The sequence below is a fragment of the Mya arenaria genome, chromosome 1, assembly GCF_026914265.1.
Source record: "Mya arenaria isolate MELC-2E11 chromosome 1, ASM2691426v1".
Classification (NCBI taxonomy): Eukaryota; Metazoa; Mollusca; class Bivalvia; order Myida; family Myidae; genus Mya; species Mya arenaria.
The window spans coordinates 59,358,248-59,365,856 of NC_069122.1; positions in this window are offsets into that span (position 1 = coordinate 59,358,248).

Consider the following 7,609-nt stretch of genomic DNA (forward strand, 5'->3'; position numbering starts at 1 on the left):
TAGGAATCAAAATGTTCATACTGTTTTGTCCTGCTACTCGTTTGCAGGTTTTTGTTCGTTTGAAAGAAGCATGTGCCAATGACACTTTTGCTTGTGTCAGCAAATCTTAATTAGGCAGCCTTGGCGGCGTTAATGGAATTTAGTTTGATAGATAAACAATAACACTATTTTATTTTTTTTCAAAAATGGATTACAGACACAAAAACAGTTAATCTTGTGTTTATTTGTTTGTCATACCATTCCCAATTATTTGGGAATACGCTCTGGAGTACGAGAAAGTTGTATACAGAGTATGTTTAAACTTTACATGCATCTTTTTATTTTGATGTCTTAAAATATATAAACTGTTTAAAGGTACTAGAACATTATGAAACAACACTCTTATAACAGATACCAGTGGCAGATCCAGGAATGCACTTTAGAAGGGGTACGTGGAACATATGGGCTCAATCTTTCCACGTCCACCCCTCCCACAGAACAGAAATTAAATGGCTTAAAATGTTGGCCTGGGTGGTGTGGGGGAGGAGGAGGGGATACTCCCCTAATTTAAAGTCCGAAATAGTGCATATTTATCTAATTTTATTGTATTTGTTTTCGATATTCACTGAGAACAGTGTGTGTATACCACGTGATAAATTGCGTCATATATGCTACATCGGAAGGCAACATTTTTCTTAAAATGAAGACTTAAATCGAAGATAACTTTTCTTTTACTACATCGTTTTAGATAAAAACAAAAGGCAGTCTATGCTGCTTAAGGAGGTCCGCCTTCGTTTTATTACCAAAGTTTGATAAAGTGATTAGTTTCATAAAACACTTCGAAAAACCTGTATCCAAAATAATGTTTTGACAGTGCTCCGTCAGACGGCCGTATTGTGAAAAGGTTTGTCGAAGTGTTTTAAGAAACTAAACTCTCAATCAAACTCCGGTAAAAGACAGAAGGCTGGGCTCCGTACGCGGCGTGTATACTACGAGAAGTTTCATTTAAAATAGTTAAGAAATAGTGAAGTTATCTTTGTTATAGTCTTCATTAGAAGCAAAATATGGCCTTCCGGCATAGCATTTATGACGCAATTTATCACATGTTATTACCACACTGGAGAACGTATTAAAGGACGATTCAAAGGGATGGGGGACGGCGCGCGCGCTGGGTACTACCCTGCCCCCTGAATCTGCTCTTGAGTACGTGCATTAATACCGTCTCCGTAGTCTATTGGTTAAGGCGTTCGCCTACGGAATTCGTAGTCGTGGGTTCAATCCATGGCCGCGCCATACCGATATACCGAAACCAGTGGTACATGTAGCTCATTGCCGCTCCATAATGACACAGTATCGGTTCTGGCCGGGAAACGGACTCGAGAGTGTTCTTATCAGCTAATCACTTTTGTCAAAATCGAGCTTTTTTTTTAGTTAAAACCAAAATATACAGTGCTTGGAAACGTGATGTACTCAGTATTTATTTAACCATGGAAAGTTGTACCCGTGCATCGGTGCTTTGCAAAACAAAAGACCCTGTTTGAGATAAGTGCTTGCACTTTCACGGGTTATCCTTGACCAAGTGGTCTAAATAAATTAATTCAGTGTTCTCTAACCTCAGTCTATTAAAATGCAGTATTAGAACCAAGCACACCAGGAAGTGTTGATAAAAAATACAAAGTAAGCAAACAATTTGATTGTTTACATTTATAAGTGAAATATGCATTTGATTAAAACAGTTTTCTAAAATTGAATAATAAAACCACACATCTGACGCAGTTGTTTATAATAAAACTGCTTTGGATTGCACACAAGTTGAAAATGCCGATGGTATACGCGAAATCAGGTAACGTATTGCATTGTTATAAATTTAATTGAATAGTCTACATTATACAATTAATTAGCAATAATAAATCCAATTGGAGAGCTGTTTTTACAAAATCATTTTTTTAAAGATATTTATAATGTCTATTAATCTATTACCAAAACATAAATAGAAATGTAATTTTCTGTTCCAAATTGTAATATTTGATTGTTTTCCAATTGCTAAATTGTTTTCCCGTTTCGGCTCATATGGAAAACTCTACAATTGGAGTTTGCCAAACTTTATATGTGTCGCTTTTGAAGTTGATATCTAAGATAATAAAAAACTAAAAGTGCAAATAAACCAGATTTGCAAACTTATACCGGATGTTGTTTATAATACTCTGTGTTACAACGTATTGCAGAGTATTTTTTGTTCCTTACGGACATTGTGTAACAAACCGGTTTGTATGGATGAGTGAACTGAGATATAATTGGAATAGGGATTAGTTTGAAATCAGTTCTAGCGAGTCTCTCTTCGTAGTGACATCGACTTACCTATTTAACTTCAATGTTTTAAAATGATTGTTTAATTTCACGTGTCAATGATAACACATGCATCCCAATAAAACAAATCGAATATTGTTTTACATAAAAAATGTATTCATTATAAGATACTTAATCAATACATTATTGTTAGAGAGGTTACGACAGATGAGGTCCAACATCAAGTGGTAATTGTCAATCCTGTGTAACTGGTGACAAACGGGTTTCCTCCAAAAGAAGGGGTTTTATCTCAGTTTTGCAGCAAACAAATAAAAGATTTGCTCTTATTTGGTTAGTACATTTTGAAAAATAGTAGGTTTGTATCCATCTTCGTTTCATAATTTAATAGAGTACAGCCTACCCAAGAGGTAAAAGGGTTCTTAGATTTGATAACGTTACCTCCTAAGGAAATTCGAGGCAAACTGTTATATACACCCTATCATGCTGCAGAATAGTTTATTTGATTTGTCTTCTTACATGACTCGACATTCAGTGCTTAACTTTCAAAATACATTCACTAAAACATCACGCACTCCTATTTCAGCTGATCTTTGAAGTTATCAATTTCAAACACCGACATATTGCTTATTAAGATTAATTAAAATATGTTTTGAAAGATTATCGGATCTCTGCCTCAGAGGCAAATGTTTGACTATGGTGGTTTACCTATTTTGAACTTAATCACTAACAAATCGTCAATATAATCCTGAACACGTTATTATTGAATACATTACTAAGTAAACTAAAAATACATAAGGATTAATTTCTTACTAACTCTATGCATTTTGTTGTCTGCTTAATGTAAGAAAGTGTATTTTAATGTCATTATTGGGAAAACGAAACAAAATAACACTTAACCGTCTAACTTAAGGAACGTTTTAAGCTGTTAAAAATTGTAATTCAACACAATGGAGAAGAAATCTTGTTATTACGTTCTTGTATGGTAACATCTACAGCTGCGAGTTATTGAAAATAAATTGAAACATGCCATAACAATGTACTGTATTGCGTTTGTTTGCTTCAGTTTGCGCTGTTTGAGGAAACGAACTGAATCATAGACAGCTTGAACATTGCCCGTTATTGAACGTATCATTTTGTTGAACGAATCGTTGTACGCTTTTTCGGAATTGAGGTGATGTGACAAACGGCAACGACTTCTGGTGCTTAAATATGATCTTGATCTCGGCATGATACAAACATAGTAAGCTAATTTATTTTAACAAAGTACTGTACATAGCAATCGGGGTTTAATCAAAGAAGTATGTTTTTGTGTTGCTGTAAATATAATCGTAAAAAAGGACTTACACAGCGAGGCCTGACTTCTTCTCACCTGTCAACCACTGTTCTTTCTAGGACTGAAGTTTTATTAGTTTTTTAATGTATTTCTTCATTACCCCCTTTTTTGAAAAGGGTGCTTTTAACGCCGTTACCCGTGGGGCGCCCCTCACGTAAAATTATAGCTGTCAGCTTTTCTATTTCCGGTTTGTTGAAAAATAGTTCTCTGCTATTCGTTCTTATAGTTAATTATTCGTTTGTTTTTTTAGTGCAATGCTTCTATGAACAGTAATCAATAAAGTTTTATAAGTGCACATATGTTAAAAAAAATAACGAAAACACTCTAATTTTAAGTGGGACATGAATACATAACCAAATTATTAAGCCGCCATTTAATGAATGCAAATTTGGAAGGTCAAATGTGTAGCAAAACAAATGCGGATACTAATTGGATTTTAAACATGTTTCATAGTTTAAGACTGCATGTGTTTCATAATAAATGACTATTCAGCCATCTTTCTGTCAAAAACCAGTTTGTTTCGCTTGAAAACAGGTTTGTTTTCCACGTAGAGTGAATGCCACGCTAGTTTGTTGACAAATTTTGAGGCTTGGGTGGGGTAAAAAAAATATCGGATTATCTGTAGATTGTGATGTGAATTGTCCGGGAAGCTCGTTTTAAGTCTTACAACGGCAAACAGTTCAAAATACATTTGAACGATGATATAAAATTCTATTTATGTTCGAACAGTTGTTTTCGTCTCTAATTTGTTTGGTATGAAAGCAAATGTTCGGACAATCAGCTTCAAAAAAAAAAAAAGTTTGAAAACGGGATAACCGGTAATAAACGGTAAGTTGTTAATTTCCAAATATATATTTATTTAAATTTATAAAACATTTCTTTAAGTTTAAAATATTTTTTTGGCCAACATTTACTAGTTCAAAGTGAAGTGTTATATTTTGATCAAGGGAAGAAACTACAAAGGAAGTAGTTCTGAAAGTTGATATTTTCAATCCTTATATTGCAGTGAAAATAACAAATTGATATTTTCACTGTTGTTATTTCACTGTTAAAAATCCATATTTCATCGAAAGCATAAAAGAATACTTATACATCTGATAACATATTTCCTAATTAATGGAGGTGTTTATATGATAATGACCTAAAGTATTGATGGCATCACTCACTAACGAAACACGAAACTAACACTTCTTAGTATCCATATTCAAAAGGTCCATTGAAAGGGTCCGTCCGTTCCATTATAACATACACGTTAAACGGGTCTTCAAATATTTTTAACACAACTAAAAGTATGGACATTTTCAGAGTTGTTGATTTTATATCAATTTGCCATCAGGTGCCTTTTAGTCTGGCTATTGACTTGTTAAATGGTCAACATTTTTTTTATAATAATGCGATACATTATTAGTGCTCATTTTGTCTACAGTAACGGTCAATGGCAGAAATATACAGAAAATTAACGACCCTTTCCGGAGTTCATGATGTTAATTAAGGCAATTTGGGGTACGTATTTTGACCAGTAGTATTACTTTTTTAAACAATATCTCCTCATGTATCATTTTAACAACTACAATTATAACAACAACAATCACAGCAACAACAGCAGTATGTAGGTAGTATGTATATGGTTATATAATTATACTCAAGCTCAAAAATGGATTTTATTTGCTTACCCTCGATTGTTCATAACGCGAAACTTATAATAATTGAATTACATTAATGTAGAAGTTCAGTATTCATTGATGTTAGATAGGTTTTTAAAAATCATTCTCTTCAATGCCATATGTACCAGTTTCCCAAACTACAGTAATTGGAATTAAACACAACGAGCGAAAAATAAAATACACTTATAGATATATAGACAAATGTTTACATCAGTAAGAACTTACTTGCCATCCAAATAGTCATGTAGCGATGGTTAAACTATTTAAACTATTCAATGTTTAACTATTAAGTGAAAAATGTTATTTGCAAAAAAACATTAGCCAGTGATGGTTAAACGTTTTGTGCAACGTTATTTGTCGATGGTTTTGTTAAATCCGGATTGGAAGGAAATTACGTCTAAGAATTCATGGTTATAGCTTCATTTTGGTCATTTAAAAGTTTTTGAAATTTGTTAGCAAGCGAGCCTCTAGCGAAAGTCAATACGTATGTAAACACAAGATATGTGTCGTATAGCTCTGATTATTTAACTCCGTATCGATAAGAAATAAATTATGCATTTTTAATACAGGATATAAAACATTATATTCCGATTAATATTTACAGTTCCAGTCAAGCTGTCCATTTAACTTCGAATCCCTTCCGGTATGATTTGGGAATACGACAATTAAATATATGATACATTTAAAACAAAATATCATATCGCTGTGAATGATCCAAGATAGGATTGTGAACAACACAAGCAAACTAGCATTAATAATGGAAAAAACAACTCCCGATGATGACGTCACTTGTAAAACTTTACAAATTAGTATACTGAGAGTCTTAACGTACTTGTATGCATTTTTGGGAAGGTGATAACTAAGGGTATGTTGATCTAATGTTTGAAAACGATGTTTAATATGTCAGTCATCAATTAATAAGCGGTATTGCGATTCAATTAATACGAACCGTTTAAAAAAAACTTGAAATAAAATGCATATCAATCAATCTTAATCATTTTTATTGTTGACGTTTACGAAGTATTGCAACAATGACTAATATGATTCATAATTCATATCGGAAACTTGACATTTGCTTTATATCTCGTGTTTTCGTTACTTGAATCGTTATGTTAATCAAGCTATGTAAATGTCTTTTATTTCACTACATTAATTATTTCTCAAAAACTAACATAAATAGATATGAATTGCACATTTCGCAAAACAAGCGCGTGCGACGTTGTTTAATGTCGTCATGAGGAGAACCAATTTATTTCAATGTTGATGACAAATAGAATTAATTTAGCATGATACATTCCGTCGAATCCTATTAAAATGTCATAATTTATTGATTGTAGAATGTTCCAGCACTTGAAATACAATCGGAAATGTTCGTCTGGTGGGCAATATAATGTGTGACAGCATTGGTATGGGATTATGCTAAATTTAAGATGAGTTTATGTTAATATAAAATTCTACATTGTACGTTTGCTGCATAGTTACTGAGCTTAAATTCTACACCACATGAATTCTTCTTCAGAAGTGCACAGGCACAATTTGCAAACTTAAATTATTTGCGTTATTGATTTTTTTTTCATTTCGTAAATATCAACAAAACAGGTTCTGTAAGGTTTTCCGACTTTATGTACATTCCAGCGGTCTAAAACAAATTGTGGTATTTGAAAGAATTCGAGTGGAGTTTGCTGAAAATTGCAGGTCTGGCTCCCCTGTGAAAAGATTCAGACTTACAACATGTCTTTCATTTACGGCGGAATACAAAACACTCATTAAGAAAATATCCTGATATGTAGTTTTAAAATACTGCATGAAAGTTTTCAAGACTTTCAGATGACCTTCGTCAGTGCTGGCTGTGCACATAGTATCTTTAATTGCGGTAACACGCACGTTTGAACTACAGAAAATATACCATCCTGTAAAATATAAAAACAAACGATTTTATTAAGGAAGTGTGATATTGACAAAATGTTTTCGATTTGCAAGAAGCCTAGATGATACATTGAAAAGAGATACCGATCACACATTTTTTTGAAGTTAATCATATGACGTTCCATTTAGATGGCTTTTTTCTAACTAAATGACAAGCATTATGATAATGGCAATGGTTCAAATTATATTATTACAGATCGAAGGATAAAATAAAATATTCATTATGTCAGATGTTTTTCAGATACAAAATTATAATATTATATGAAACAAACAATAAATCCGTTTTCATATAATGTCAAGGTACGAGAGTTTAAATTTTATTTTTAGTCGTTTAAGATCTTATCTCACTAACATAATTACAATGTGTTCATCGACAATGTATAAAAGAACTTCCGACTGT